The following is a 22,891-nucleotide window of genomic DNA, read 5'->3' on the forward strand; positions in this document are numbered from 1 at the left end:
CAGACCTCTCCACCATGACCCGACCGTCTTGGGTGGCCCCACACAGCATGGCTTAGTTCCATTGAGTTAGACAAGACTGTGGTCCTGTGATCAGATTGGCTAGTTTTCTGTGATTATGGTTTTAGTGTGTCTGCCCTCTGATGCCTTCTCGCAACACCTACCGTCTTACTTGGGTTTCTCTTACCTTGAACATGGGGTATCTCTTTATGGCTGCTCCAGCAAAGTGCAGCCGCTGCTCCTTACCTTGGACGACGGGTATCTCCTCACAGCCGCCCCTCCTGACCTTGAATGTGGAGTAGCTCCTCTCGGCCCTCCTGTGCCCGCAGCTGCCACTCCTTGGAGGTGGGGTTGCTCTTCTCGGCCGCTGCCCCTGACCTCGGGCGACCAACCTAGATAGCATATTAAAAAGCAGAGACATTACTTTGCCAGCAAAGGTCCGTCTAGTCAAGGCTATGGTTTTTCCAGTGGTCATGTATGGATGTGAGAGTTGGACTGTGAAGAAAGCTGAGCACTGAAAAATTGATGCTTTTGAACTGTGGTATTGGAGAAGACTCTTGAGAGTCCCTTGGACAGCAAGGAGATCCAACCAGTCCATCCTAAAGGAGATCAGTCCTGGGTGTTCACTGTAAAGACTGACGCTGAGGCTGAAACTCCAATACTTTGGCCACCTCATGTGAAGAGTTGACTCATTGGAAAAGACCCTGATGCTGGGAGGGATTAGGGGCAGGAGGAGAAGGGGATGACAGAGGATGAGATGGCTGGATGGCATCACTGACTTGATGGACTTGAGTTTGAGTAAACTCCAGGAGTTGGTGATGGACAGGGAAGCCTGGCATGCTGCAATTCATGAGGTTGCAAAGAGTCAGACACGACTGAGCAACTGAACTGAATTGAACTGATTCCACTTACAATGTAACATTTTCCAGTATCATTAAAATTATCTGGAAATGTAAATTTTAAAATGTATGCCTGAGCTTCCTTCAGATAACTGTAACATAATCATGTGATCATACTTCAGATTTTGAAGCTATGAGTTTCATTTTCATCTTTGGACTATTAAAAATAACCAATTCCATATTCCATGATAAGTTTTGAATTATGAATAGTTTGCTAAGGGGCTTATTTATACTTTCTGAATTCTGAAATGAAAAATTTCCTAAAGATTTTATAATTATTAACTTTATTTTAAACTAATTTTATTACATGAAAAAATTGAATTATTATCCTAGATACTATAGAGTAATTCTAACTTCGTGTAGTAGTTTACACATTCATATCTTTTAGAGGTAAGTAGACTTCACATTTTTAAGAGTACTTTTCCTTTTGTGAAAGTAATAGACTTACTAATTATTACAATAAGTAATAATAATAATACCAATTTGGAGCCCTTACTATGTATCAGGCATTATGCTAAGTGATTTACAGGCAAATACACATTTAAACACTCAGTGAAGCAAAGGTATTGTTGTCCCTAGTTTTATTAAACAAAATTTAGACCTATCCTTAAGTCATTCATTAAATGATAGAGCTTGCAATTAAACCCAATTTTGTCTTTATTCCAAAGGTCATTCTTCTAATAATTTATATAAAGTAGTAAAGCTGCCTAATTTATAAAATTTGTAGGTTGAGCATCTGCCATTTATTTTCCTCCTTGTGGGAAATTTTGACTTAGTTCTTAAAAGAGAACCAGAGGTGGTTCAGAATGGTTCCTTCCAAGCAGTGGCTGAGATGGGGAGAAAGATTGGCGAACCATAACCTAGCCAAGGAAACCCTCCCGACCCTTTCTTGTGGCCCAGGATAGGTCAGCTGAAAACCTTGAAATCTTCCTGTAGGAACAGTCCAGTTACTATAAACCAAAGATGAGGTGAATGTCTGGATATTACAGTAAACTCTTTCCTTTGTGGGTAGTGGTGGAGAGTGCATTTTCTAGTTCTCATGGGACCCTCTGCTGCAGTGGCCTTTTCAGTCACATCTCTCCTCTCAGAACAAAGTAAATGCTGAATAAAGGAGAGTTTGAGGGACTTGAGGATAAAGCCACAAGTGGAGCATCTAGGACCTTCATTCTAACTATTGTGAAGCGTTGCCTTTGCTGGTCTCCCTGCTTTATCCTTTACTCTTTTTATTAGTGCACTTAAAGTTCTGGGGGTTTTATTTATATGTATATATATGTATAACAAATATATATTTATATATTATAATGTTTATATATTATTCATGTATTTATTGTCTGTTATTCCTAGCATTTAGAGGGTATACCTGATAGTGAACACTCAGTATTTGAAGAATGAATAATGATAACTGTATCTTTCACTTATTGTGCCTTGTATTTAGAATGGAGATCATCTTTACAACAAACTTTGAAAACCTGGGATTATGATCCTTAAAACTCATGTAGGGAATAAGTCTCAGAGAGGTTCTGTCGCTTGCTCAGAGTCATATAACTGGTGAGTACCGGAGCTGAAACTCAAACCCAAGGCTGCCTGGCTCTAAGTGAGGGAACTTTTGATTAGGCCAATGTAACTTGAACCCATAAAATAAGTAAAAAATTAAAGGTTCCAGAAGCATGGAAACTAGATAATCTGAGAACCCTCTGGCCTCAAAACCCCTAGAATGCTAAGCAAAATGTCGCCAACATATTTGAAATGTGTAACTGAGCATGCACAAAACTAAAGGAAATGCTCAGAGGTCAAAAATGAAAAGGGAGCTGGACTCTGGAACTGTGTAAAGGTTTGAGTTACCATTGACCTGGGGGCATTCAGCAATCTTAGTAACAAGGAGGGTTGTATCTTGTGGCTATGGGAGACAAAAGGTGTTTATATGATGTGGGGTTTGGAACTGAGATCTTGGGAAAGGGAAAAAAAAAAAAAAAAGATCTTGAGGGGCTACTCTCAGTAAAGGAATGAACTAAAAAGAGTCATCTTCTGGTAAATAAAGACTGAGGAAATTTTTTTCTGTCCTGGCCTGGGTTCTAGATTGGGGGAAAAAATCCTCCTCTGATAACTTTTTGTAAAGCTTTCAGTTCTTTTAAATGTTTTGAGACAGAGATCTAGCCCATGCTCCCTTCGTTGGGAGCATGGAGTCTTAACCACTGGACCACCAGGGAAGTCCTGTTTGGTTCTTTTCTTGGTTTCTATTTGGCTAGTTTGTTGTTGTTTAGCTGCTACTTAGCACCTGACTCTTTTGCAACCCTGTAGACTGTAGCTTGAGGAGGGCATGGCAACCCACTTCAGTATTCTTGCCTGGAGAATCCCCATGGACAGAGGAGCCTGGTGGGCTACAGTCCATGGAGTTGCAAAGAGTTAGACACAGTTGAGTGACCAAGCACTGACTGTAGCCCACTAGTCTCCTCTGTCCATGGGATTTCCCAAGCAAGAATACTGGAGTAGGTTGCCATTTCCTTCTCCGGGAGATCTTCCCAACCCAGGGATCAAATCCACATCTCCTGTTTGTCAGGCGGATTCTTTACCACTCAGCCACCAGGGAAGCCCACTTGGCTAATGAGAAATCATTATTTGTTCCCTCATTATGTTCACAGATTTCTTTATCGTCTGGAATATATTTATAATATTAATAGTAGTTTTACAGTCATTGTTTCCTATTTCATCATCTGTGTCATTCCTGAGTCTATTTACACTGGCTGATTCTTCTCCAAGTAATGGGTCATATTTTCCTTCTTCGTTACATGTCTTTATGCAAATTATTTTATGTACACAAATGTGTACAGTTTATCCTGTAAATTATAGATACCACCTTATCGAGTGTCTAGATTTGGCTATCCATCCTTACCAGAGTTTGGAGTTTTATTCTAACAGGTAATTAATTTACTTGCATGTTATCACATGAAATTCAATTTAAACCTCACACCCTAATTCAAAATGATCACAGATTTAAATGTAAAATGCAAAACTCTAAAGCTTTCAGAGAAAAATGTGTGAGAAAATCTTTGTGCTCTATGGAGAGGCAAAGAGTTTTGAAATTTGATACCAGAAGCATAAAACTGTAAAACATTTTCCCAAAGTAGCTGTGCCAATTTACATTCCCCTCAGCAATGAATAAAAACCTTGATGGCTCTGCATTCTCACTAGCATTTGGAGAAGTCAATATAAGTCATGTTTTGCAAGAAATTTATATATTTTACTTAACTTAAGTTGTTGAATTTGTTGCAATAAATTTGTTCTTAATATTCCTGTGTTATCCTGTTGATGTCCATATAACCTTAATGATATACTCTCATATTCTTAATATTAGTAAGTTTTAACCTAGACTGATTTTCCCAGTAGGTAGCTTCACAGGTTACTGGATGCATTTTTGCTCTATTGATAGAAAGATGAAGCAAATGTGTCTGATGGAGAAAGTTCAAGTGAGTGATAATTTGGAGAGCTGGAGTTGGGGGAAGGATTAAATTCCTTCCAAAGTGGTTGTTTGAATTCACATTGCCGAATTGGAATTCAACTTCTCCATAGTAGAAAAGCCTGAAATATCCCCTAAATTTATTTTGCACATGCACACACAGTTTTCTTTAATGGAAAACATTCATAATATAAATTTGCAAATTTTTCCAAGCTTCTTAGATTCAGTTACCTGCTTGTCAGTGTTTTAAACTAGAAGGTGCTGCAAATTAAGTTGAGATGCATGCATGCCAAGTCGCTTCAGTTGGACAAAACTCTTTACAACCCTATGGACTGTAACCTGCCAGGCTCCTCTGTCCATAGGATTCTCCAGGCAAGAATACTGGAATGGGTTGCCATGTCCTCCTCCAGGGGATCTTCCCAGTCCAGGGATTGAACCCGCATCTCTTGTGTCTCCTGCACTGGCAGGCAGATTCTTTACCTCTGAGCCACCAGGGAAGCCCCTAAGTTGAGAGAATTGAAGCCAAATCTCTGTGTGCAGTACGATTGTTGGGGGAAAGCAATTTCCTTTGAAAGGTAAACACAGGCCTTATGAACAGCGTTGAACTGCTGAAATCACTTTTCATCCTATTCAGAGTTACTTTCATTTTAGACTCACAAACTGGAGGAGAACAAATGATTTGTCAAACAAAATGAACAGGGGAAAGTTTAGGAGGCCAAAACAGATTTCTGATGCAGGAAATTTATTTGAGCACAAGTGTTTCCTCAGACAATAGATTCAACCTGCAATAAAACCCAACATTTGTTCAATAATCCCCCAACCCTCTCACACTGTGTCAATGTTATCTTCACACATCATATTTCCTCTTCGTCCAAATTCTGCCACATTTAGAGGCCTCGCGTGACTTCCTCAACTCTGCCATGTTATTTCTGGATGAATAAGTAACTGAATACTCTCAACTTCAGAGTTTCTTGATGAAGAAACAAAGCATAGAAATCTCCAAAGAGATGCACTGTCACTTTCCCCAGTGACACTTTCACTCTTTGTTTAAACTGTGTGTAAACAGAAACCCAACCAGCTAGTAAGCTGCCTTTAAATCTGCCAAAACTACCCCCTTCCCCATCATCACCCTGCAATGCCTGCACCACAGGCATTACTAGCTAGTTTGGCAAATGCAGGACAGTTGTGGGAACATTCAAACATAAACCATAAATGGCTCAGAAGTGAAGGAACCAGATCACAGGTCTTGTTCTACAGCTGTCTGGCCCCTAGAGGACATTTTGGAGAATGATTTCGTTTTCTGCCTTGAGCTCACTTATAATGGTGGTGGTTTAGTCGCTAAGTCATGTCTGACTCTTGCAATACCATGGACAATAGCCTGCCAGGCTCTTCTGCCCATGGTATTCTCCAGGCAAGAATACTGGAGTGAGTTGCCATTTCCTTCTCCCGGGGATCTTCCCAACCCAGGAATCGAATCTGGGTCTCCCACATTACAGGAGGATTCTATTTTTTTTATTTTAAAGACTAGTCAAGTGCAGTAGTGAGAAGGAGGGAAGAGTAGAACAAGGAGTTCGATCTGTAACTGACTGTGAACAATCAATTGCGATAACTCACTACCTTCAGACCAGCCTGCAGGAGGATTCTTTACCAACTGAGCTATGAGGGGCTTCCCTTCTTCTGACATATTGTCACATCTCTCACCTCTGGGACTCAGTTTCCTTATTTGTAAAAAGAGGCTGTTACTTCACTTGCATAAAGTCACTGAGATTTTGTGAATCAGTTCAGACAAGACTCTGTGTGTGAGAGAGAGAGAAAGAGGTGAGGGGAGACAGACAGAGCAAGCGTGAGAGGACATGTGAGAGAGAGCAAGAGAAAACCCTGCAAAGTGTAACATCCTATGCAAATACCAAGTATTTCCTTGAAAGCTGACATTACTGTCTGAGCGTTGGGAAAGCTGGAGACTCAGGTGGATATAATCCCGTATTTTCCTCCCAAGGATCTCAGAGCTTAGCAGAGATCTTGCCTATGTTGTCCTCCTGCCCTGGGACACCCGCTGTGCAGATTCATGGAGAAAGGCAGAGGTAGAACCAGGGAGAATGGGAGAGATGGGTGCTCATTCTCCCTCCAAACAGCAGCCGAAGAGAAGTAGAATGAAGGGACGCTCTCTGATTCATCCCAGGTGGGGGTCAAACAGCAGCTATTAATGTAGTTTGGATGGGGGGTAGGGGTGGGAAAGTGGAGGTCTATGGAGTGTTACTATGTCCTTCTGTTGAGTATGAATTCATTTCCTCAGAACAAGCATGCTTTTCAGTCTTGTTAAAAGGGATACTTCAGTGACATGAACCCCAGAACTCCAAACTGGGGGAAAAAAAATCAAGCTCATTTTCTAGAACTTTCATCAAACCTATTATTATTTTCCTCTTGAATCATAAAAGCAAGCTAAGCAATGGCTCCCTGTTTATCCCCAACATCCACTAATAACTCCATTCCAATAGGAATCAAATTTTAATTCTTTTTATAACTGGTGTACCAGAGAGAAAATCTAAATATCATATGATGTCACCTGAACTGAATGGATTTGGTTCGAGGCTGTAACACATAAAGAAGACCAACCTTCAATTCAGATACCATTAAAGGTCTAGGGTCCTTAATCCTATACCAGTCAGGGGAAGCCACCAGAAAGCTTTCAGGCTCCATCTGAAATAACTCAGAATATTAAAGGGCTTCCCAGGTGGCACTAGTGGTAAAGAACCCACCTGTCACTGCAGGAGACATAAGAGACATGAGTTCGATCCCTGGGTCGGGAAGATCTCCTGGAGGAGGGCAGGGCCACCCACTCCAGTATACTTGCCTGGGGAATCCCATGGACAGAGGAGCCTTGTGGGCTACAGTCCATAGGGTTGCAAAGAGTTGCACATGACTGAAGCAACTTAGCATGCACGCATGTAGGGAGAAGAAAGTACATGACAGTCTCAGGGTCCTGAGCTTTGGAACCAAACCACAGACTGCCCAGATAGGCTGGTGCATTACCGAGCACCACGCATGCTCAGGTGGCCTGGCCAGAACAGCATCATACTGATTAAATGAGATGAGGAAACCCTGCATTTGGCATCCATACCTCCCCTGAATGGACCTCTGGGTGGACCAGTGTAGGCTGTTGAGCACTGTTAGTCCTGGGTCATTCATGGCGACATTTCAATTGCCTTTGTCTTTGAGGACATCGTTCAGTAATCAGCTTGGAAAACAGCAATGGCTAGAAGTGGAAGAGATCTTGGTACATGTTGTGGGTTGAATTGTAATGTATCCCCCCTGCAAAGAAGACATGTTAAAGTCCTAAACCTAAGTACTCAGAATCCGCAATTATTTGGAATGAGGGTCTTTGTCGATGTAATTCATATAAGATGAGTTTGTTAGGGTGGGTCCTAGTCCAGTACAGACACACACAAAGAGAAGACAACCACATGATCGTGGAGGCAGAGATTGGAGCCACACGGTTGCAAGCCAAGGAACTCCAAGAATTGCCTTCAAACCCTGGAAGCTGTGAGGCACAGGATTCTTTCCTGGAGATTTCATGGGCAGAAGGCCCTGAAGACACCTCAGTTTGAGACTACCAGCCTCCAGAACTTGTTTAAAGCCACCAGCTTGTGACACATTGTCACAGCAGCCCTAGGAAGTTCATACAGTCATTTTTGGGAAATGTATTGTTTCCAAGGGCTTCCCTGGTGGCTCAGTGGTAAAGAATCTGCCTGCCAGTGCAGGAGACGTGGTTTGATCCCTGGGTCAGGAAGATCGCCTAGGGAAGGAAATAGCAGCCTGCTCTAGTATTCTTGCTTGGGAAATCCCATGGAGAGAGGAGATTAGCAGGCTACAGTTCATGGGGTCGTGAAAGAGTCGGACACAACTTAGCGACTACAGAACAACAGCAGATTGTTTCCAAAGATGGTGCTGAGCAAGATTCAACAGCAGCCCTGCAGATTCCCAGGCCTCCACTAGGGAAGCATGTGAGCACACTTTCTCAGGGCAACTGGTTAATTCATGCTCAAATTACCCTGATAACCCACGGTTCCTTCCCCATCCCTCCTGCCTGTTCAGCAGAACATCTGCTCAGGTTCACATGCCAGACCAGGAGGATGGGCCAAAGGCACCTGACCTGGTCAGGAAACACCTGGCGACACTCATATAGGTAGGGATGCAGACAGAAGTCCAGCGATGACCGGAGAGGTGGATACACATGGGAAGCCCCTTGTAGAGGCAAAGCGATAACTCTTCCCCAGCCAGCACCTCATCATGGTGGCAACGCTGGTGACCAAGTGGAAGTGCCAAGGGCCAGGGTTGCAAGTTCTCAAAATGACTAGACAGAAAGGGAAGACTAGACAGAAAGGGAAGTGAGTATGACTGTCAAGAAATGAGGGGTCAGGTCTTCCCTGGTGGTCCAGTGGTTAAGAATCCGCCTTGCAATGCAGGGGATGCGGGTTTGATCCCTGGTTGGGCAGCTAAGATCCCACACGCTGAGGAGCAGCCTGAGTACCACAACTAGAGAGTCTTTGTGCCCCAACGAAAGATCCTGCGTGCTGCAACTGAGACCCAGTGCAGACAAATATAAAAAAGAGAGTTTTAAAAGAGAGAGAAAAAAATAAGGGGTCCGGGGTGAACAGGAGAGCTCCTGCCCTCTCAAAACTCGGGGTGGCCAGACAGAACTCCCCATGCTTTATGGGAAGCCAGAGACCTAGATTTTTTTTTTAATTGAAGTATAGTGGATTTACAATATTGTGTCAGTTTCAGGTTTACAGCAAAATAATTCAGTTATCAGAATGTGTATATATATATATATATATATTTCTATTCTTTTCCATTATAGTTTATGGCAAAATATTGAACATAGTTCCTGTGAGTGTAAAAGTCGCTCAGTTCGGGTCTGACTCTATGTGACCCCATGGACTGTACCCCGCCAGGCTTCTCCATCCATGGAATTCTCCAGACAAGAATACTGGAGTGGGTTGCCATTCCTTCTACAGAAGATCTCCCCAACCCAAGGATTGAGCCCAGGTCTCCGGCACTGCATACAGAGTCTTTACTGTCTGAGCCAGAAGGAAAGCCCCATAGTTCCTGTGCTACAAAGTAAATTCTTGTTGTTATGTATTTTATCTACGGCAATGTGCATCTGTTAGGCCTATACTCCCGATTCATCCTTCCCCCATCACTGCCTCTTTGGTAATTATGTTTGTTTTCTGTGCAGAGACCTAGATGTTTACGAGAAATTTCCTGATCTGTAAGCACTGGGTGGGCCAAGTAAAACACTGGGACCTTGAGCTGGGCCCATAAGGCACTGGTTGGTGACGCCCTGTACCAGAGGTAGCTCCTTCAACCATCCATCTGTACATCTGTCTATCCAACGCCACAGGAGCCCTTGGGTACCTTCCTAAGTGATCACAAAGGTTATGGCCTTCTCCGGTGCGGAGACTGGGCAGGTCTCTCAGGGGCAGTGAAGCAGTACAAATGTTTGCATTTCACCAGGATGAGATCGTTACAAACCGGATCAAGGAAACCTGAGAAAGTCAAGGGCTGGAAGGGGAAGAAATGTGTCCCTGTGGCCTCTTAAGCAATTATCGTTGGTGTCCCTGGCAGCTGCTCAATTCCAGAGGCAATTCCAGGAGCTGTGATTTGGAATCAGCCTCTTAAGACACACTTAAAGGTTTTTGGGCTGGATGCTTCTCAGAGAAGAGAAAAGCCAAGGTGGTGATAGGGGTGGAGAGGGAGTGGTTATACCTGTCCTTCAATACCTGCAGGGTTGTTACAGAAGGAGGGGGAAGGAGCTTCTTTTGTGAGGACCCAAGCATTAAACCCAGGGCCAGCGGAGGGGTCTAAGGGTGGAGTCACATGCCTTTGGAAGAAGTGAGCACTCCATCATGGGAGGCATCCAAGCACATGTTCAGTGGCCAAGGTTTGGAGATAATATGGTGAAGAGAAGCACAGCTGTGGTCACACTCTGGAGTCCTCTCCATCCTTGAAATTCTGTGACTTATTAGTCACAGTTTGTGATGTTCAATTAACCTGCTTTATTTGGGATCCTCTTTTTGTTTGTTTGGGATTTTGTTTTAGAAGATATGCAGAAACTTCGGAATTCTCTTTCCACTCTGGAAATGGGACTTTGATCTCTCAGCCCAGGAACTGTGATGAGTGGAAGGTGACCCAAGACCACGATACTTTCGAGGTGAAGGCAGCAGGGAGTCACTGACAGTGCCTTAATTTGTGGCTGCTGGGAAGAGTTAAAGTACAAGCCAGGCTTCTGAAAAACAGGAAGGAAAATGGGCAGATAGGACACGGGATCCTGGAATTAATAAGAAGTCAAATGGCTGAGTCACTGAGATAATTTCAAAGTCTGAAGGTAACAGAGGGAAAGAAGGAGAAAAGAAAATCAGACAATTGGAAAGTAATGAAGGCTTTGCAAAGACCCCTGGTGACCAAAACAACAGAAGTCGGGAAAATTTAATTACACACTGATAGGTGAGTCCTTTGTGACAGCCAGACTGTCCTGCCCCTGGCCTTTCCCTCTCACTGGATTCCTTTCTGGTCAGTAGCATTTGCAATCCCCACCTCAGGACGCAGTTAGATTGGAGGCTCACCATTTGCTCAAAGCAATCTCCTTCACCCCCAGTTTAGTGCTGATCAGTCCATTTCATCATTCCCCCTCAGTGAGGACACAGAATGTCAGAACAGAAGTGAACGTTGGGAATCATTGTGCCCATTGTACAGAAGGGAAAGCTGAGGCCCAAAGAGTGGATCCTGTCAGGTGCAACAGGGAAGGTTAAGGTGTACAACAGCCAATTCCTCTTCTCTCCTAAATTAATAGAAAAGAAGCTTATATTGCTTAAGTTAGAGCTTATGCTTCTATTTTTTTAAAAAAATCATCTTTTAAAAAACATAATCTTTGGGGGACTTCCCTGACAGTCCAGTGGCAAAAACTCTATACTCCCAATGCAGGGGGCCCGGGTTTGATCCCTTGTTGGGGAATTAGAGCCCACAACTAAGAAATTCCCAACTAGATTCTGCAACTAAGAGATCCCACGTGCTGCAACTAAGACCCAGAGGAGCCAAATGGCTGAAATAGCTCAGTTGGGAGAGCGTTAGTCTGAAGATCTAAAGGTCCCTGGTTCAATCCCAGGTTTTGGCAACTGTTTCTGACCCTTTGGGCTTCCCTGGTGGCACAGCTGGTAAACAATCCGCATGCAATGCCTGGCTTCGATCCCTGGGTTGGCAAGATCCCCTGGAGAAAGGAACGGCCAACCTCTCTAATATTCTGTCCTGGAGAATTCCACAGTCCATGGGGTCACAAACAGTTGGATGCAACTGAGTGACTTTCACTTTCTTTTCAAAAAAGAAGACAAGACCATTGATTCCTGTGGCCATGTTTAAAAAAAGAAAAGGTCATCTTTGAGATTAATATGGGAACCTCTCCAACTCAATAGCTGAATTTTGAAGAAGAGATTTCTCCTGTCCCACACACTAAAAGTCACCTTTTTGTTGACAGGGTGAGGTTTGGGGATGTACTTATGAACAACCAGGCTCTGTGTTCTGCCCTGTTGACAGACCCATCCAGAGAGCAGGCCTTTCCCTGGGTGTTTCAGGGGCAAGCAGCCTGTTTGTCCCACTCTGAGGGCAGAGAGAAGCCCCCAGATGGGTTGCCAGGAGGACTGGGCAGATTAGGCGGTTTTGTAAGGAACTAGAGAGAGCAGGTCTGTTTACTCTTTCCATATTTCTTTACATTATTTTCAAGATCAGAAAGTGACCCCAGACTGTTCTTTTGGGGTGTGATTTAGACTCATTGTTACAACCACTCTTTGCCCCCACTGTTGTCCTCCTGCCTGGAAGGAAGACCCCAATTCCCTTTCCTCACCGCCCCCTCTTCTCTTCCAGTGACTCTAGAACCTCCTGACCAGGCCTCTGCCTGCCACTCTGCACAGAGGGCTGGACAGACCTTTTCAACACAACTTTGATTGCGCTGCTCGCCCTAAAGAGCCCTCAGGGACTCTCTCACCGTGATGGGTAAATGCCATCCTCCTCTGGGTGGCCAAGAGGCAGCTGCAAATCAGGCCATCTCCCACCTCCCCTTCCTTCCCCTTGCCCTTGGCCACACCCCTGGGAGGCACGCCTGCCTCGTTGCTCCAGTCCTCCAACCCACAAGGTGCTTTCTCTACCTGAGTCACCCCTCACTGATCCCTGCCCTCCTGGGTCCCTCTCACCTTTTGGTCTCTCATTTGGAGAGGGCTTCCCTGAGCACCCAACTAAAGGGCCCTCCCCAGACTTTCTGAGTTAACCCAGTGCTTCAATGTTTTCTGCGAGGCTTTGTCAATATCTGTTGAAAGCTGATTTATTTGCTTGTTTATTTCTTTCTCGCCTTCCCCCTGCTTGAGTTTAAGAGACACCTCATCCGTTTTCTGTACTATAACAATCCTGGCTCATAGAGCTTCTCCTGATACATAATAGTTGCTCAGGAAATACTGTGGGAAGGTAGGAAAGAGGAAGGGAGGGAAGGAGAAAGGGAGAAGAAAAAGAGAAGGGATAAAGGGAGGAAGCCTCTTGTATCTACACACTCTAGTTGGGTTTTAACTTAAAGGGAGTATTGCTGAAACAAAAGGATTAACTATGGGCTTTAATGCATTAGGAACAGCAATATTGGGGAGCAGCTTTGCAGTGGGGAACCTCCGGTCTCACCGTCCAGGCAGGCAACTCTGTGTAGCCCAGGGGTGGGACAGGAGCTGGGGAGGCAAAGGGAGCTACCGGGGGGCGTGATGAATGGATGGAGTGGATGGAGGAGGGGAGACGTCTCCGTCCTCACAGGTGGGCAGCACCTGCCCCACCCGGCAGGCTTGTAATAGTAGCATTGGCCATGGTGTAAACAGTTTAACGATCAGCCTTGCCCCCAAATAACCTAGAGTCAATGAAAGAGTTGGGGGAATGCAAATATTTAGGTCAGAGTGAGGAATACAATTTCCCTCCTTCAACCCACGAGCTCCTGGGAGACCGGGCGGTGTCTTCTGAAGTTATGCAGATGAGGTATATCGCTCAAGCTCTGACCTCAGGTAGGCACTGCACACACAGTGCGGTATGATGAAGGTGACTCAGGAGAGGTGGGACCTTGTTCCGGGGAGGTGGCATTTCACTGCTCCTTGGTGTTCCAGAGAGCAGGACTCATGTGGATGGACACACACTCCACAAAAGCAACTGGCTGGCCACCGGCAGAGAAATCTCTTCTAAACGAGAGTGCAGACATTGGACAGCCTGCCTAGGGGGCTGGAGGGGGCATGAGCTTCCCACTCTGAGACCAAGGAGAGCAGAAAGTGCTCAGGTGTTGTGTTGTTTAGTCACGGAGTCATGTGCAACTCTTTGCAACCGTGTGGACTGCAGCACGCCAGGCTCCTCTGTCCATGGGAGTTCCCAGGCAAGTATACTGGTGTGGATTGCCATTTCCTTCTCCAGGGGATCTTCCCCACCCAGGGATTGAATGTGCATCTCCTGCACTGGAAGGCAGATTCTTTACCATTGAGCCACCAGGGAAGCCCCCAGGTATTAGGTAGGAGATGGTAAAGACTGTGGTCTGGAGTCCCTGCCGCACCAGAGTCTGTGATGCTCAGAGGAGGTCCGTCTCCTGTTGATGCCCAAGTGGACTCTCGGAGCCATCAGGAGGGTGCTCAGCTCATCAGGGAAAGTCAGTTCCCTACGGCTTTTCCTTATAACTTTGTTTGCAGATAGCGAGCCTTTTCTGTCCGTCTCCTCACCCCGATCCTTTCTGCCTGTAACAATCACATTATTTAATTTAGACGAGCGAAGTTACCTTAGATCAATTATACTTATTTTTCCTGTGTAATTTTCAAAGCTTAATATCTCCATTCAGGCCCAGCCTGGGGGACAGGTTGTCTAGCAGAGTCCTAAACGATTTCAGCCCTTAATTCAATTGTACTTTTACCACAGCCCGGCCAGCGAGCATAATTCTTTTATCCCTAAGATGTCTCATTAGCAATAATCTAATAGCATGTATTAAAATATAGGTCACCGAGGTGGGCTGCCAAGTGAAAGGCTTGTCATAACTTTGAAGACTGAACAGCTGTCTTGTTCCCCTCCGACACCACACCACCCCAATCCCAGGCTTAATTCTCCAACAATCAACTCACAAAATCAGGTCACTTTCTGCTGTTCAAGGTGAAGAACTATCTATTCCTGGCTAGGAAATAGTGTTGGTATCTGTGCCATGGGCTGAGGTGAAGGGAGACGTTCTTGCCAGCATGACACAGTAGAAAAGATCTCTGGCTTCCGACATTTGGGGTTGTGGCCCTGATCCCAGCTGTGCTCCGAACTTGCAAAGTGAGCTGGGGGTGCGGCTCTTACTCTGTAGGCCTCAGTTTTCACATCTGTTAAAGGGGAAAGCAGTGGAGTTAGCACCACTGTTGCTCTGGCTGTCCACATTCAACACTTCACAGTGTGCCCTTGATGTTTTCCTTTAAGTCAACTCATTCTTTTAAATTAAATACATTTGTTTTAAAAAGGAAGCTCGAGTATCAACATGGAAAAAGCTCAAGAACATTTGCCAAAAGATTCCTGCAGAATGATGCCTTTTGTATAAACTTTAAACGTGCAAAATGATCCTTTCTGTTGTTTAGACAGGCAAGACAAATCCATGCCATTAGAGGGTAAGGTCATGGTTCCCTTTGGGGTGGGGGCAGATGTTGACTGAGATGGGGAACATGGGGGAATTCTGGAGTGCCAACCATTTTTTTTAAATGGCCTGGGTGGTGATTATATAGGTATGCATGTGTGAATACTCAGTCACCAAGGTATGTCCAACTTTTTGTGACCCCATGGACTGTAACCTGCCAGACTCCATCTGTCCATGGGATTCTCCAGGCAAGCATACTGGAGTGGATTGCCATACCCTTCTCCAGATCTTCCCCACCCAGGGATTGAACCCGCGCCTCTTACATCTCCTGCATTGGCAGGCGGGTTCTTTATCACTAGCGCCACCTGGGAAGCCCATTTTAGTTGTATATTCCTATATCTATCTTTATCCTTCCATCTGTCTCCCTATCTACTTACCTATCATCCACCTAGTAAAAGCATAGATACCTGCTTGGGAATGATGGTGGCAGGCCAGTGGAGGTGGTAGGGAGAGGGATACAACTGGGGAGAGAGACACAGGGACTTCGACCATATATCTAATGTTTTTCTTACTTAAGTCAGCTAGCTGTTTGTTATAGGATTGTCTATAGTTTTATGTAAGTCTGAGATATGCCATAAGTCTAAAATCATTAAGTTAAAAGTCATAAATGATGAGGAAAGCTTTATGTAACATCAGAAATAGAAAACCACTGAGAAAAGAAAATGAAAGTGGCTCAGCTGTGTACGACTCTTTGCTATGGACTGGAGTGGGGTAGCCTTCCTCTTCTCCAGCGGATCCTCCCAACCCAGGGATTGAATGCAGGTCTCCCACACTGCAGGCAGATTCTTTACCAACTGAGCCGTCAGGGAAGCCCTAGAAAACCACTACCCCATGCCATATACAAATATGCAAGGAGACCAAATGCTGTTATTCAATTGTATTACAGGGAGTCAGCCCCCAGCTCATCAGAACACAGGTGAGGGCTTAGAGGGCTGTATCAGGGGTGGGAGAAGACACCCTCCCAAGGTGTGATGGCCTGGTTCCCAGAGACTTCCAGGCTGAGCTCTGGTGTGAGGACAAACCACACGCCGGGGACTTTTGCCTGACAGTTTCCCAAGCGTTCATGAGGCTGGGGAAGGGGGCCTCCAGAGGAGTGGGGCTAAAAGGGTCTGACTCCAAACCTGATTTCCCTCTGTTGAAATGGGGATCAGCAAAGAAGAGAGAAGTGCCCCTTCAATAGTCAAGGTTAAAAAGACCCAGTGTTGTTAGAATTTGGATCGGAGAAAGACTGATTGCAGAGCTATGCAAGGTGAACAGGTGGCTCATTCCCCTAAAAAACACAGAACTCCTTGAAGGGTTTTGGCAACACATTTTTAAAGGCAAGGTGAGGGAGGAGCATAGTTGGTTGTTGCAAACTTCTTGGTGTCAGAATCCTTTGTTTTTGCCATTGTTCACGTAAGTCCGGTCACAGCATTCCTATAAACCTTCAATGAGGCAAATGTCGTTCTCTGTGTTCTGTATTGTTTTATCTCTATATGAATGAAAAGGTGTTATATCCTTCAAGGTCAGAGCCTTGAGAATGGGCTGTGCTGTATGTTTAAGGGTATAGGCAACATTCTTAAACAGAAGCAAAAGCAATGGAACACAAAGGTTAAAGTAGAAAAAAACAGATCCAATATGGAGTCAGGTTTGTTCTTTTCTCTTATATGCTTTTCTCTTATGCTTTCTTCCTATGTGACTCAATGTTATTTCAAGCAGGACCTGTGTGGCCCTAAACCATCAGCGTCTCATGACCCACTCCAGGAAGGAGTAGTGAGGTTTTTGCTAAGCTCTGGCCATCCTGGCTTCTAAATGGTTTGGGGAGTAGGGTGAGGTCTTGTTAGGAGTGGGCTATGGGACAGGGAAGAAAAACAGGAGGGATTATTATCAGTAAAATGATGAGCAGAATTGGGAAAGCCTTGAGGAAGAGTCCCCTTCCACCCAAGACCCCCTTCCCAGCCTCGTGCGCACCTGGGAAACTATCAGGCAAACAGTCCCCACTGTGTGGTTTGTCCTCACAGTTGGGCTCAGCCTGCACGCGTCTGGGAACCAGGCCATCACACCTGGGAGGGGGTCTCCTCCCACCCCTGATACAGCCCTCTAAGCCCTCTCCTCTGCTCTGGTGAGTTGGGGGCTGACTCCATGCAGGGTGTGTGTATAGGCCTCAGTCCTGCTCTTGGGCCACAGAGAGTATAGTTGCTGCCTCTCCTCTCTGACCACCTGTCCCCCTCTGAGGCCGGCAGCTCTGCCCCCCAGTCCCTGAAGGCTGCAAGTCCCTTCACCACCGCCTGTCCTCGAATCTCCCAGCATAGACACAAGCAGAAATACACATTTTATTTTGGTGGGGACAGGAGTATCTGCACTGACATTGGTTCAAGAGCCCTCACCTGTCCCTGGCTGGTGTGAACGGGCTACCTGGTCTTACCGCAAGGAAAGCAGTGCAGTGGAGGGTTAGTATGTGCATTTCTGTATCCCCTGGAATAATCAGGGAAGGCCTAATGATGACCTCTCTTAGACTCTGTCATCACCCACAATCCTGCCTGGCCTGGACCTCCCTCCATCAGGACCAGACTCCTCATCTCAGCTTCCCTGTCCCTTGTTTCATCCCTTCAGGCTGTGCTCAGACTACCTAGTCTGATAAATGCTCCATGGAGAGGATGTGGCATATGGAAGAGCCCTGGACCGTATGTCAGGGGTCAGGGTCTGAATCCTTGTTCTGCCACTACCCAAATGACCTTGGGAGTCAGGGGGAGGTGTGTGTGGGTGGAGGGTCTTCTTCAAGGTAGCTCCGTGGGAGGAAGGGAAAGGAGCGTGATACAGCACTGAGCAAGGATGCCATTGGATGGAGAAGACCTGGGTGGGACGGCGGGAATCAGAGAGAAGAAAAATAGAAGAGAAATAGGATGATGTTGCAGCAGGCCCCAGAGGTGGCAGGTAGGGTGGACATAGGGATTGGGGTAGGAGGAGGTGGTGAGCCTGAGAGGGAAGGACTCCAGCTCTGAGGAGAAGGGACCAGAGAAGATGGTGGCTGCAGACAGACAATGCTGGGTTCAGAACTGCATCAGCCACAGCCTTTAGGTTTCCAAACAAAAAGGGAGAGGAGACCTGCTTAGAATGGGGGGCTTGAGTGGGGCAGGAGAGAAAGTGAGGCAGATGAAGAAAGTGGGGGCCAAAAAGGGAGACCCTGAGCCACCAGGATAGAACAGAGGTTAATAGCATGTACCCCGGAGCCAGCCTAGTTTTGGGTTTCAAATCCCACCCTTTGTCCCATCCTACCCATGTGATCCTGGGCAAGGCATTTAACCACTTTTACTATTAATTTCTTTTGAAAAATTTTAAAAAATTACTGAAGTATAGTAGTTAATACCATTAATTCTTTAATCTGTAAAATGGAGATAATAATAATGAGTATTATATGAGGTAAATCTTAGCATGGCTGTTGTTTAGTTGCTGAATTGTGTTTGACTCTTTTGCAACTTTATGGACTATAGCCTGCCAGGCTCCTCTGTCCAGATGATTTCCCAAGCAAGAATACTGGATCGGGTTGCCATTCCCTTCTTCAGGGAATCTTCCCCACCCAGGGATCAAACCTGCATCTTCTGCACTGGCAGGCGGATTCTTTACCACTGAGCCTCCTGGGAAGCCCACTTAGCATAGTGCACCTAGAACCAATAAACGCTCAATGAATGGAAACACTCCCAGATATATTGCAAGTATCTATTGTGTATTTAGTATGTGCCCAGCATGAAGCATTTCACAGTCATGATTCATTTAAACCTTACAACTACCCTGTGAGATAAATACTATTGATAAGCAAGCCCCTCTGTATAGAGAACTGAAGCACACATCAGCCCAGGCTAAGAGGGCTACAAACGACAGGTAGAGTGGGGGGGCAGGCCTCACATAAGATGTGCTGTGGGCTGGTGTTTTCTATGTGTGGTCCACAGAGTGTGGCTGCTGCCTGTGCTGCCCTCACTAAGGTTCCCAGGCACGAGAGCAGAGTGGAACCAGCCCAGGCTGGGGGCAGATCCCGCAGCCCTTGGTTTCATTGTGCTGAAGTCTCATGAAGATCACCTTGATGAGAGTGCAGTTCCCACCTCCATCCCCTTGCCCATCCCTCACACCTGCTCTGGGGGTTTTATGGCTGCTCCTGGTACCTCTATCACTATACCTTAGACAATGAGCAGGAAGCAGCTCTTCTCCTTCCATGCCCTAGAGGGCACCCGTTCATCTCTCCCAGGGAGAAAGTGGCTCAGCCAGGAAGTGGCTGCATGTTTTTTGCCAAGTGTGGCCAAAGTAAAAGGAAGCCCCAGTGCTAGGAAAAGAAGGCACTCAGATGGTGAGTGTGAATTGCTATAGACATTCTCAACCTGGGACCATGCTTTGGAAACATATCACTAATACTGGAATTGCATATTTTTATTTTTTTGGAATTGCATATTTTTAAAATAGGAATTAAACATGCCACAGACATGCAGATTCCTGGTCCCCTCTGCAGACCCACTGAATCTAAATTTCTGGGGCCAGGCCCAGGAATCTGCTCTTCAAACAATCTGCTAGACTAATGTGAGCTGCAAAAGTGGCAAAGAGGCCACAGAACTCTAGAAAGAAGCAGATGACCTTCAAGGACATGACTGTAACTCACATCATGGAGCCTTGCTAAATGAGTCCCTTCCTAAAGCATTACCAAAGTCTTTCCCATTGGTTGTTTTATTTAATAGCTGTGCTATTCCCACTTTACAGATGAGGAAATTGAGGCTCAAAAACCAAAGTTACCCAGCAGGTAAATAGTGAAGCAAGGTTTTGAACCTACCCAACATTTTTTTTAAACTCCAATTCCACAAGAGTAATTGTTATACTAACCCATATTTGTTACTTCATCCCAGCCTCGGAATTTGAAGTCAGATGTCCTAACTTAAAATACTAAAGAAGACCCCTGCCTTCCATGGATGTGAAGACAGCAAGGAATAATAGCAAGGAGTAACACATGCTATCCCAGGCACTCTTCTAAGTGCTTTGCATATATTTATTCATTTAATCCTCTCGACAATTCTATGAGCTAAGTCCTATTTGTCATCACCATCTTACCTGTTTTACACATGAAGAAACCGAGACACAGAGAAGTAGGAGAACTTGGCCAAGATTTCACAGAGAAGAAGAAGCCAGGATTAAAATTCATGCAATATGGCTCCCAAGTTCATGCTTTTAGCCATTCTGTCTCTCCAGACTGCAGAGAAAGCTTAACCTGGTAAGTTTCCTAGGAATAGATATCAGAAGGCCGGAGAGACAAGAAGGAAGACAGTGGGAAATTGGGTGTATGCATATGTATTATGTATCACTGGTGACACCACTGGGAAGTGTTTCCCGAGGAAAAAGGAAACAGCACAGAGACTAGCAGCCAGTCATGTCATGTGTCCCGAGTTAGAGTCTGTGCAAGAGTTTGCAAGTCCCCTAAACCTCTATTTAAAATGCCATGTAGAGACTTCCATGGTGGTTCAGAGGTTAAGAATCTGCCTTGCAACACTAGGGATGTGGGTTCAATCCCTGGTCGGGAAACTGAAATCCCACATACTGCAAGGCAAGTAAGCCCATGCATTGCAACTAAGACCTAACGCAGCCAAATAAGTAAATATTTTAAAAAATAAAAATAAAATGCTGTGTATATTAAAAATGACAAATACACAGAGAGAAGTACTGTTTTCTTGAATCGGAATACTCAATACTATAAAAAAATGTCAGTTTTCCTCAAGGTGATCTATAGATTCAATGTAATCATGGTTGAAATTCTGAAGGGATTTTTCATGGAACTCAATAAGCTGATTCTGAAATTTGTGGGGAAGAACATTACAAAGACACTTCCAAAGAAAAAGAGCTGCAGAATCTTGCCCCATTAGATGTTGTTCAGTTGCTCAGTTGTGTCCAACTCTTTGTGACCCCATGGACTGCAGTACGCCAGGCTTCCCTGTCCTTCACCATCTCCCAGAGTTTGCTCAAACTCACGTCCATTGAATTGGTGATGTCCCATCAGAGAGAAAAACTTATCATAAAGCAATGCTGTTTGCTTTTTTCCCAGTTTTACTGGAATGGGAAGTGAAGTGAAAGTCGCTCAGTCATGTCCAACTCTTTGTGACCCCATGGACTATACAGTCCATTGAATTCTCTAGGCCAGAATATTGGAGTGGGTAGCTATTCCCTTCTCCAAGGGATCTTCCCAAACCAGGGATCAAATCCAGGTCTCCCTCATTGCAGGCGGATTCTTTACCAGCTGAGCACAAGGGAAGCCTTTTTGGGGTATCATTGACCAAAAAATTTATGTATTTAAAGTGTACAATGTGGTGATTTGATATATAAATACATTGTAGTATGATTACCATAATTAACTTAGTTAGCAAGTCTGTCATCTCACAACTTTTCTGTGTGTGTGCAGTAAAATACATAAAATCTACTCTCTGTAAATTTCAAATATACAACATAATGTTGTTAGCTATAACAACATGCCATAATTTTGAGCCCTAGAACATAGTCATCTTATGACTGAAAGTCTGTACTTGGAAAGCAATGTTAATTAAGACAATGTGGTATTACTTGGACACAGAAAACAGACCAGTGGGGCAGAATTAAGAGCCCAGAAGCAAACCCAGCTGTACAAGGAGACTTGGTTGGTGGGTGACCATTCTCTGCCAATCAGAGCAGAGAAGATATAACTACTTAATGAACTAGGGTGGACCAGGACAGTTTATCAGTGATTTACATGAGAAATAGTTAAGTGGAATCCCTGTCTCATACCCTATACAAAACCAACTCCATACCAGTCCAGTTCAGTCGCTCAGTTGTGTCCGACTCTTTGCGACCCCATGGACTGCAGCACGCTAGGCCTCCCTGTCCATCACCAACGCCTGGAGTTTACGCAAACTCATGTCCATTGAGTCGGTGATGCCATCCAACCATCTCATTCTCTGTTGTCCCCTTCTTCTCCCGACTTCAGTCTTTCCCAGCATCAGGGTCTTTTCCAATGAGTCAGTTCACATCAGGTGGCCAAAGTATTGGAGTTTCAGCTTCAGCATCAGTCTTTCATAAAGTTTAAAGATATAAATAGCAAGGGTTGTTGTTAATGTTGTTTACTCACTCAGTCGTGTCCAACTCTTCGTGACCCCATGGACTGTAACCCACCAGGCTCCCCTGTCCATGGGATTCTCCAGGCAAGAATACTAGAGTGGGCTGCCATTTCCTTCTCCAAAATATGAAGGGGAAAACTATCAAACTTTAAAATATAGTTTAGGAAAATAATGGGTAGAGAAATAAATACATAAACCAAAAGAAAAGATTGCTGTATTAAAATACAGTAAAATAGGAATTTCTCTGGTGGTCCAGTGGTTAAGACTGACTTCCAGTGCATGGGATGTGGGTTCAATCCCTGGTCAGTGAACTAGGCTTCCACATGCCAAAGGATAACTAAGCCCATGTGCTGAAGCTAGAGAGATTCCTCAGGCAGCAATGAAGATCCCATGTGTCACAACTAAGAACCGATGCAGCCAAATAAATTAATTAATCAAAAAAATAAAATATATTAAAATAGTAACCTCTTGTTTACCAAAATCGCCATATAGAGAAAAAAGACTTTTCACACAACCAAGAAAAGATATGTGCAATATAAGTGACAAAGATTTGTGCACAGGATATTAAGAACAACTGTGATGACGCTAGTGGTAAAGATCCTGACTGCCATTGGGGAAGACCTAAAAGACCCAGGTTTGATCCTTGGGTCAGGAAGATCCCCTGGAGAAGGAAACGCCAATCTGCTCCAATATTCTTGCCTAGAGAATCCCATGGACAGAGGAGCCTGGCAGGCTA

General features: G+C 44.9%; 1 non-coding gene across 1 annotated transcript; it reads left to right on the forward strand.

Moving 5' to 3' along the window:
* Positions 1 to 11,448: 11,448 nt before the first annotated feature.
* On the forward strand, positions 11,449 to 11,521 carry TRNAF-GAA (transfer RNA phenylalanine (anticodon GAA)). Its single transcript has one exon. It is a non-coding gene; the product is annotated as a tRNA-Phe (tRNA).
* The last annotated feature ends 11,370 nt before the right edge of the window (positions 11,522 to 22,891 follow it).

The sequence above is a fragment of the Dama dama genome, chromosome 4, assembly GCF_033118175.1.
Source record: "Dama dama isolate Ldn47 chromosome 4, ASM3311817v1, whole genome shotgun sequence".
NCBI lineage: Eukaryota > Metazoa > Chordata > Mammalia > Artiodactyla > Cervidae > Dama > Dama dama.